This window comes from Panicum virgatum, chromosome 4K (assembly GCF_016808335.1).
Source record: "Panicum virgatum strain AP13 chromosome 4K, P.virgatum_v5, whole genome shotgun sequence".
In the NCBI taxonomy this organism is placed as follows: domain Eukaryota; kingdom Viridiplantae; phylum Streptophyta; class Magnoliopsida; order Poales; family Poaceae; genus Panicum; species Panicum virgatum.
In genome coordinates, this window is record NC_053139.1 from 32,930,757 (window position 1) to 32,941,569 (window position 10,813).

General features: G+C 47.1%; 1 non-coding gene across 1 annotated transcript; it reads left to right on the top strand.

The window, feature by feature from the left end:
* Positions 1-6,630: 6,630 nt before the first annotated feature.
* LOC120705392 lies at positions 6,631-6,737 on the top strand. Its single transcript, XR_005687971.1, has one exon. It is a non-coding gene; the product is annotated as a small nucleolar RNA R71 (small nucleolar RNA).
* Positions 6,738-10,813: the final 4,076 nt, after the last annotated feature.

A 10,813-nucleotide genomic window follows, 5' to 3' on the forward strand; every position in this document is an offset into this window, starting at 1 on the left:
TGGGTCGCGAAAAGAGGAAGGGGAAGGAGGTCGTGGTCGAGAAGCCAGTCCGAAAGCGGACTCGCGCAGAGAGAGAGGCCGAGAGGGCCGAGATGGTGGCCAAGGCCGCCGAGGAGCAGGCGTCAGGCCGTGCTCGCCCGTTTGCGATCAGAGATCCGCCAGCCAGGGGCAGGGGCAGAGGCCGAGGAATGGGCCGAGTCAGAGGTGCCAGGGCCACCAGAGCCACGACTGAGGCAGCAGCAGAGTCAGACCAGTCAGATACAGCTATAGATTCAGATTCAGAGGCAGAGCAGTCTGAGCAGTCTCAGGGGCAGAGCACACACGAGTCACCGACTCTACGACGGTCTGGCCGCACTCGGCAGACGTCCCCAGCAGCAAAGACTTCGCCAGCGATCGAGCGTCGCACTGGACCGAGGACGCGAGGAGGTCACCAGCCACAGGAGCCTCACAGGTCCACAGCAGCAGCAGCAGCAGCAGCTCGTAGAGTCGAGGCCCTAGAGGCCGAGCGCGCAGTGTTCCGTATGGACACTGTTGTGCGTCTGGAGCCAGGTGTGCTGCTCCAGAACTTGACCAAGGCCAATGCGGCGAAGGTCAAGAGGCTCAGGTGGAGTGTCGAGGAGGAGGATTGGTTCCCCGTGACACGTGACAGCAGGGTCGACCGTAGGTTCTGGACGCTTCTTCAGGCCAGTTTCTACGAGACCTACCAGAGGCGGGGCCACAGGATCTTCCCACACAGTGTGCTTGACTGGGTGTCACTGAGGACAACCGCGGGGGGAGCAGATGTCCGAGAGCACTTCGCTCACTTCAGGGGCCTGCCCAGGTTACTCCAGATTGAGCAGAACAGATACATAGAGGACTGGGTCAGAGTGTTCTACGCCACAGCCTGGATCGCTCCCGAGCGCAGAGCAGTACACTTCGTGTTTGGAGGCCAGGTCTTTGGTCTGTCCAGGGCGACTATAGCAGGGATTCTCGGAGTTGACTTAGTTGACGTCTCCCTGCACGAGATGGTTTACGGAGATGTAGATCCACCGCGCAGAGCTATGATTGGCGGGATTGCACCTTCTCACGAGGCGATCTCTCAGTGCTTCCGCCAGCCGTTCCCTGCCTCCTACGCCAGAGTTCCCAGCCTGCTGACCCCAGAGGCATACGCAGTACACATGGCACTCCGAAGGACTTTGCTACCGAGGAGTGGCTACCCAGAGGGGTTTACAGGTCTGCAGCAGCTCCTGCTTCTACACATCCTCACTCACGAGCCGTTTAACATAATTGACTTTATTCTGGCTGAGATAGAGGATGTGATCATAGACGGGATGGGTGTGGTGCGACAGTTTCCCTATGCACACTGGATCAGCTATATATGTTCTATGATTGTGCCAGCAGAGTCACCCATCAGCGCTCCTTACCGTCACGATGAGGCTCCCCGGTTCCCAGTTTACCGACCGACAGCACCACAGGACCGGCGGAGGGGCAGACAGGCCGAGAGAGCTGCCATGGCATAGTTGTCACCAGAGGCACAGGCCCGAGTGGCACAGGAGGATGAGACACTGCTAGCTGCCGAGGCCCAGCTTCCCAGAGGAGACGATGAGATACACTGGTCTGAGCTTGAGTCAGACTCCTCCGAGGACGTCGAGTACTTCCCTGCAGCAGCCCCAGCTAGTCACGACCATGAGGCAGGGGGGTCCAGAGAGCCAGCCCCAGAGTCTCAGGTGACTCAGCCGTCCGAGCTCACCTCTCTACTTCAGTAGCTTGTTACTCAGCAGCGAGAGGACCGGATAGCACAGGAGGAGGTCAGGAGAGCCCATGAGGCTCAGTTAGCAGCCATACAGAGGGAGGCCGCCCGAGAGCGTGCTGCAGCGGAGGAGCGGTTTGTCGCCCTTATTGATCGAGTATCATAGAGGACAGACACTCAGTTTCAGCAGATGCAGCAGGGCATGATGGCGATGTTCGGGATGATTACACAGCTATACACTCACACCGGACTCGTCCCGCAGCAGCCAGGACAGCCAGGCCTTCAGGGTGTTGGAGCACCTCAGCTTGCCGTTACACCAGCTCCAGCCCCTACTGCAGCTCCAGCTACCTCAGCAACACCAGAGACCACGTTCTCGATGTCCGCACTACTTGGGTCTGCCGGTCGTCCACTCTTCTCACCACTGCCAGCGACTTCACTCTTCCAGGAGTCTCCTTCAGCAGTCCAGTCAGTCGCCCTCCCCGTCGTACCACAGACACTACCTTCAGGGGGAGGAGGAGAGGGTTCTTTGCTTCAGCAGTCGACACAGCCGGCAGCTTCAGCACTTACTACTTCAGATGTTGACACATCTTCTGCTGAGCCGGTTACTACTTCCACGGACCCTCTTCCAGGCAGTGCCAGCACGAGAGCCTCGACGACAGCTACACCCCCAGTCAGTTCAGATCCAGCAGGCAGTTTTAGGCCGGGAGCAAGGTAAAAGTCAGAGCTCGAGTCAGCTGTGCTAGGCTAGCTATATCTACAATTTCTTATTGGTTAGCTCGTCTGAGATTAAACTACACAACAGGAAGATCGCTATCGAAGCAACGGGAGGAGCCCGTATATCCCGGCGACTTTATGTACCTCCTACCCCCCATACCGAACGTGGAGGATTACTCGGGCTCGGATAGGGCTCTTAGCACCTGCCGGCTACCTCTACAAACCGTGGATATAGTTGACATCCAGCAACACTTAGCTAATCTAGACACCATGTCTACACTAGTAACGGATACTCTAGTGTCCCGCGCGGAGCCCCCACTCTCCGGATGGGTAGACATCACACTAGAGTAATCATACGAATACTGGAGCAGTTGATAGAGTTCTAAGAACAAAAGACTAACCATCTCCAGCATAGGGCGATCATGCAATGCAAGCATTGAATAATAACACAACCATGACAAGAAGCATATACTCAATATCTCAGAATATACTTCAAGCAGATATCGGTAACCATAGTCTAATTCTATTACAAACGACCAAATATTACAAGAGAGAGCTAGAGATGAACCCATACCAGAACTCTCGAGCAACTCCGGTGACTCGATGACTCCTAGACTTCTCCTAAACTCCACTAAGCCTAAAGACTATGCAAGGAATGCAAGAGAGGAGATGAGAGGTGTGTGGTGTGTGGTGTGTGTGTGTGTCCTATTCTCCACCCCCCCCCCCCTTGTATTTATAGCAGGGAGCCACGGGGTGAAGCCTTCACAACCGACGTAGGGGACCAATGGGGAGACGCCACGTGCCCTGGTTGAGGCGGTGGGGCCCACGAGCCAGGTCGGCGGACCAGTTAGGTCAGTCGGCCTGCCCGGGCCACCAACCGCCCCCAACTTATTCTAGCAGGCTGTCTTGGGCCTCCTTGTCTGATCCACGTTGGGGTTGGCCTGTCTTGACTTGTTTGAATTGGGTTCTTGCATCACTTTTGGTCCATCTGAGCCTGAATCGGTGCTCTAATAATTTCTGTGATTTTATGTCGGGCCAAAGTATGCTTGTAATCTGCATATTAGCTTGAAAACACAACTTGCATATTCTAAAAGGTAAAGTGTGGTTTAGGGACTTTATTGGATAATGATGCGTGTAAGAAATGCAAACTCTCATGATTTTCTAATCAAGTTGACGCCTGGAAATGATCGTTATTGAGCGTCTACAAGATCCCCCAAGCTATCCTTTGCTCGTCCCGAGCAAAGTAGGACAAATCAGGTTGTTGATCAGAAAATCACTTTGACTCGTATCTTACCTGTCATGTCACGGTCTGAAGCAAAGAGATTCATCTATAAGCTTAAATAAGTTGGTTAGCATAACTTTGCTCAATTACCTTACTCCCTCATGGGGCTTTTTAGTAATCTCCTTGTCTTGGGCTGTTGAGAGTTAGAACGGTGCATAAAGTAGTACTTACTTGCTCATAGATCCGCAATCCATCTGGAGATACTTTTTGAAAGATTTTTAAAAACATGGCAAAGTTCCCAGGATAACTCTCTCGAGGCACTCAACTTGTATTCCCTTACCAGGGCAGTGTTTGCCTTTGATCTTCCTTACTACTACAAGCCTTTGTGGAGCTCAAGGTAGGATAAGAACAAGGCACACTTGTATTCTGTTTATTGCAAAGTCAAAGAGAGGATCTATGGAGAAACAAGTCATGCAATCTCGATCAAAAGGTACAAGTGTATGAGTGGATGGATGGATGGATATGGCTTACTCCTTGAGGTAATGGCTTTTCTCTCTCGAATAATCCCTGTCTTTTTTTTTGAGACATGGTTACCCCTTTTCTCTCTCTTCTCTCTTTTTTTTGGGCCATGCTTCTTTGGCATGCCATCTTTTCTCTTTTCGGAGCAACCATAATCTGACTTTATTTTAGTTCAGGGATGTTCTACGAGAGAGATCACCAAGACATGGAGCCTTTATTGATGTGGAAAGAATGGATGGTGGTGCCAATTTCCAGTGTAGGAATATAGCAAATTGATGGGACGTGTGCGTGCTTATGATCGAGAAAGCATGAATAGTATCTCACTAGGGTCACCCAATTTGACAAAACTCAATAGAACATCAAGCAGCATATGTGTAAGGGTTTTTCAAGGAATATGACATATGGCTCTGGTAGGACATTACATACCGCTGGGGAACTTGCCTTTTAAATTTTTTTCGAAAACAACTCCAGACTTCAATCATCACTAGAACAAGCTTGCATAACCTTATTTACCAAATCCGAACTTACAACAATTTACACTTAGATCAAGCATATGCAACCCATGGAACTTTCAGGTTTATTGGCAAGATTTTTGCATAACCAGCAGATTTAAACTCAAGAGAACTCTTATTTTCGAACTAGGCACAACAGACATGATAGAGCAAAGCAAAACTCTTCCTTTAAACTTATCAAAAGAGAGTTAAAACATTCTTACCGCGCATCAAGAAAAAGGGAAATAAAACATTAAATTTTTATTTTGTTTTTTGAAAGTTTTTATCAAATTTTATTGAAAGCAAATAAAGGGATACAGTTGACTTATGGGAGGGAACCTCCCCCAAGCTAGCTCTTGGTTTAGGGTCCGAAAAGCAGGACCTTTCTCCATACCTGATCAGGTTGAGATCATTTCGTCCGTACCTGGAGAAGTAGTAGCGGTCAATGACGTCTTGTTCTTCTTGCACCACACCTTCTTGGTCTTCTTTGGTGGCGTAGGCGGCGCAGGAACAGGATCCTCAGATGCTGGATAGACGATTTCTAGATCTTTCCATACTGTATTGGCGATGGAGTCAGGGATCTTCTGATGATCTTCCACTAGCTCGGTTGGTGGAGTATAAATTTCCCATTCCTCCCAAGCTAGCTTGGAAGGGGGGTGATAGTCTTGATCATCCCAACCGGGCTCTGCCTATAGCCCTTGTTTCTCACTATCCTTATGAATCAGGAATACATCTTTCTTGTTTTGGAATTTGAATTTCATGGTCTTTCCAATGATACGGAGGCTGATTCTTCCTCTCCCTACATCAATTCTGGCATTTGTATCCTTAAGGAATGGTCGCCCAAGTATGAGCGGAATTCCAAGATCTCCTTCCATATCAAGGACTACGAAGTCCACTAATATATAGGTATTCTTGACCTTTACCATTAACCTTTCCACAACTCCTTCTGGATATCTTAACGTGGAATCCACCAGCTGAACACACATAGTGGTAGGGGAAATTGATGGATAGCCTAGCTTCTCAAAAGTTACCTTGGGCATGATGTTGACGCTGGCTCCAAGGTCACAAAGGGCGTGATCAAATTCATAATCAAAGATTGAGCAGCTGATCACTGGGTTCCGGGATCTTCTCTTATTGTGGCTGCTAACTCGCCCCACGCACCTCTTCTTGGGCGTGTGAGCTTCTCTGCATAGCTGAGGGGTGTCCTGCTAAGTGGCTCCTTTCACATAGCATTGATGACATTGATGCTTTCTAGAGTTGATTCGGGTTGCCCCAGAATCTTCCCTAGTTCAGCAGCAGGTGTAGCAGCAGCTAGCTGAGCTAATTGAGTTTCTAGCGCCTTGTTGAAACTCAGCTGGTTCTTCATAGCGGTGGAGAATCCGTCCATCTTGGCATGGATGGTCTCCACAGATTTGTCTATAGCGGCCATCTTCTTCTGAAGGGACTCATTGATCTTCGCTTGGCCATAGACAAGATCTCTCAAGGTAGGCTGGTTAGGATTGAAAGAATTTAAATTTCCATTACCTCCTTCGTAGTATGGGCGTGGTTGATTCCACCCCTGACCTCCTTGTGGACGAAACCCATTGTTGCCATTGAGGAATAAAGCTTCCTCTTGGGTTTTTGGGCAATTGTCGCCCGAATGTCCAACATTTCCGCAGACCTCGCACGTCATGCGAGTTTCCAAGGCTTGAAGTGTTTGCATCTGAGCCTTATCTTGGGAATAATCCTCAAATTTCTTGAGGAGATCAATCTTCATAGCGAGCATGTCGGCCTCCTTGATGGAGTGCATACCTCGCTGGCACGGTTGACCTTAGTTGGAAACCATCTTCTCGATCAATGATGTAGCTCTTTCAATGGTCAGTGAGAAGAAAGCTCCTCCCGCAGCGGCATCCACATGATCACGGGATGACTGTGTCAACCCATTGTAGAAGTTCTGTAGAATGAGCCAATTATCCATTCCATGGTGCGGACATGCCAGAATGTACTCCTGAAGCCTCTCCCAAGCTTCTAGAATTGACTCATTTGATGCCTGCTAGAAGTTCGAAATCCAACCACGAAGAGCATTGGTTTTGCCCGTCGGGAAGAACTTCGAGAGGAACACCTTGGCACATTTGTCCCAAGTATCCACAGCAGCCTTGTTAGCATAAAACCATTGCTTTGCTCTCCCCAAGAGAGAGAACGGAAACAGACGGAGCCGGATGGCATCTTGCGATACACCCTTGATAACAAAAGTACTGCAGAGCTCCAGGAACTGCTGGAGATGAGCGCTGGCATCCTCATTGGCCTTGCCACAGAATGGGCTGGCCTGCACCATCGTAATGAGACCCATCTTGATCTCGAAATTTTCTCCTCCGGTGTCAACCTCGGACCCGGTGGGGACCTGGTTAGCAGACGAAGCAGAGTAATCACGGAGTGTCTTCTGGGCCATAGCTCTAGGAGCTGACGACGATGCGATGACTGGATCAACTGCCGAGAGTGATCTCTGAGGTGAAACAAGACGAGCTCGCGTCCTCCTCAAAAGTGACTCTGGATCGGAATGAAAGTTTTGCGGCAAGTCAAAACCGGTCATACACTACCCTGTTTTCATATCAATAAAGACAAGAAAACAAAGTCAAGTTAGCCTGTTTAGCAAGCGAATACCAATTTCGATTTTGTTCACAACTTTGTCTATATATTTCACTCTGTACCTTCCCAGGCAACGACGCCAAAAATGCTTGTTGGCGCCTACCAACGTCACCAACGATGACGCCCACAGACGCCAATTTGGGGTGGCAGTATTTCATGAACCACGAACAAATCCGCAAGCGCATGGAATACCGCTGTAGCATTTTATCCGGGAGTATACCGGGGTGTCATTTATATTTTCGCAGGGAAGGCGGTGAGTGAGAAGATATATAGATTAGTTGGTGAACTCTATCTAGATTGGATATTCTCATGCATAAATAAGGGTAAGATAATAACATGGTCGGAGGTAGTGTGACACACATACAAACTACGGCCTCTTGGATAAATAAAAGATAAAAGAAAGATAGAAGATGTTTTAGGCCGAGAGCAAGGTAAAAGTCAGAGCTCGAGTCAGCTGTGCTAGGCTAGTTATATCTACACTTTCTTATTGGTTAGCTCATCAGAGATTAAACTACACAACAGGAAGATCACTATTGAAGCAATTTGGAGGAGCCCATATATCCCGGCGACTTTATGTACCTCCTACCCCATACCGAACGTGGAGGATTACTCGGGCTCGGACAGGGCTATCACCACCTGCCGGCTACCTCTACAAACCGTAGATATAATTGACATCCGGCAACACTTAGCTAATCTAGACACTATGTCTACACTAGTAAGGGATACTCTAGTGTCCCGCGCGTAGCCCCCACCCATCAGATGGGCAGACATCACACTAGAGTAATCATACGAATACTGGAGCAGTTGATAGAGTTATAAGAACAAAAGACTAACCATCTCCAGCAAAGGGCGATCATGCAATGCAAGCATTGAATAATAACGCAACCATGACAAGAAGCATATACTCAATAACTCAGAATATACATCAAGAAGATATCGGTAACCATAATCTAATTCTATTACAAACGACCAAATATTATAAGAGAGAGCTAGAGATGAACCCATACCAGAACTCTCGAGCAACTCCGGCGACTCGATGACTCCTAGACTTCTCCTAAACTCCACTAAGCCTAAACACTATGCAATGAATGCAAGAGAGGAGATGAGATGTGTGTGGTGTGTGTATCCTATTCTCCACCCCCCCACCCCTTGTATTTATAGCAGGGAGCCACGGGGTGAAGCTGTGGCAGAACCGCCTAAATTATTCCGGCTCAAGTGCGCAGGCCATCACCATAAAGGTAACATTAGCTCAAACGCACTTCAAACGGAACAATTCTGGGTCTGTCGGGTAACGTCCCGATACAACCACCGGTTCTCGGATCGAACAAGCACACCCCGCACGAAGGCGAGTCCAGAGATATTACAACCACAATTTTACAACACAGGCATATTAATGATTACAAACCAGTTAAAAACTATTATTACAAAGCTAACTTAAGTAAAACAGTTATACAAATCATAAGGGTAAGTTCAGAGTTTAAACAGCGGAAGGTAAAACACGACGGCTACAACACGTCGCAAAATGGTACCAAGCTAGCCCAAGCAAGGTATCACTCGTCAAAGTCATTGCCGGCCGAAGACGTATCCCACTCTACGGACCAGCCAGGAGGCAACGAACAAGGATAGGTCAAGCTAGCGATCTGATCCTCAAAAGTCATACCTGAAAAAGGGTTTCAACAGCAAGGCTGAGTATTCTAATACTCAGCAAGACTTAACCGCCAACGGGTATAAGATAGCCCACCTTAGCTAGACTATGCAAGGCTTTGTGAGGCTCGGGTTTTCCTTTGCTGAAAAGCCATAAAGAGTAGATCCTTACTTTCAAGTTTTAGCTTCCAAGATTCTAGTAGATTAACCATTCTATGTAAGCAACTACTATCCAATCATGGTGGAATTTCTAAGCAAACATCAAGATTGATCATAATATTGTTGCTCTTATTACTCTGTGTGGCAGATCAATCAAGCAGTCTCATTTCATCGTGAGAGGCGGACGATTCTGAATCGAAATTCAACCTTGCAAGGATAACCTAGCACACACGTCTGGAACACCGTCGGGTCATTCCCAAACAACCGTTGACCTTTCTTTCCGGCTTGTGGATAGGGTCACTCTCCCCGACTACAGGGCTCCAAGGCCGAACCTTGTCCCTCGAAGTCGTAGTGTTGCGCAACATAAAATAAAACCTATCCCTACTGAGAGAGTGAAAGGTATATCCACTCCCCGGTCCAATCGGCTACTAGGCTTGCCGCGTACCATATTTACGGCATGTGGCTAGTACTTTCAAAAACTTAACCGGCACTACCACACACCGCGACCTTAGCAAGTTCATTAACACAGACGGGGTATCGCATAAGGTCATGATATCGAACACAACCCCGTCCGTCGTCCTTATATTGATAACAGAAAGTAAACAAACAATTCCTATAAAGCTCGCGAGTGACAGGCAATCACTCGACTTTTACCGGTCCTATAAGCTTAGCAAGTAGTCGAACTCAGGTCTAGTGTTCAGTACATAGGTTCCTAGGATCATGCATCTAGGGTTTCAATTCAAATCCTATGAACTGTAAATGCACAAGTAAGTAATACAGTAGTGATAATAATTTGAAGTATAGGTTATGTCCGGGGCTTGCCTTCTCGGTAATTGCTAACTATTTCAGCTCTAGGCTCTTCCGAACGTTGGTCCGGGGCTTCAGTTAGTTCAGTAGTGTTTACTTGAGCTTCGAGATCACCTCCGTCAGACTCCGGAATCAACTCGTACGTCCCGTCCGACAAAGTAGTCGTATCTATATGTAATGCAAGAACAACATTATAAACACACATGGGCAATCGTTTATAGAGTAGTTAAATAACAAATCTAACTACGCAAGGCATCATGATCAACAGCACAAAAGAAGTTAACTAACTTCATAAAATGAGTGGTGGTGATTTCCTATACGATTAAGTCATGGTTTGTAAATAAAACAACAACTCAGAGTACAAATAGTAATAAAAATCTACAAAAATTACACTAAACAGAACATGAACAAAGTAATCTACCCTGTAAAAATCATGCCAAGACATGCAACCATTTAATCACAATAAATCATTTATGCAGGCAACACCTAGTACAAGCTTGAATTATACAGATCAAACTAGAGCCAAACAGAAGTTCAAAATTTAACAGGAGATCTACACAGGGATGATTTATCTACTGTGAATTTTTCATGATTGTATCTATACGGAATTAATTCTGAGAAAATAAACAAAACAGACATCAGTTTAGCAAGATTCAATTTTAGCTCCTGTTCTAGTCATGAACTAAGGCTCAAACTTCCTGATCAAGCTAAAGTACTCCAGATGAACACTCAGGAATATTTTCAGGATTTAACAAGAACAGAAACTATTTATCATAAATAAAGTATACTAAACAAGGATTAAATCAAATAAATAGCTACAACAAAGAACTGATCATGAAATTTTTTTAGCAAAACTAGTGTAACATGATTCAACCACCACCAAAATTTCAGAGCAATACAAGC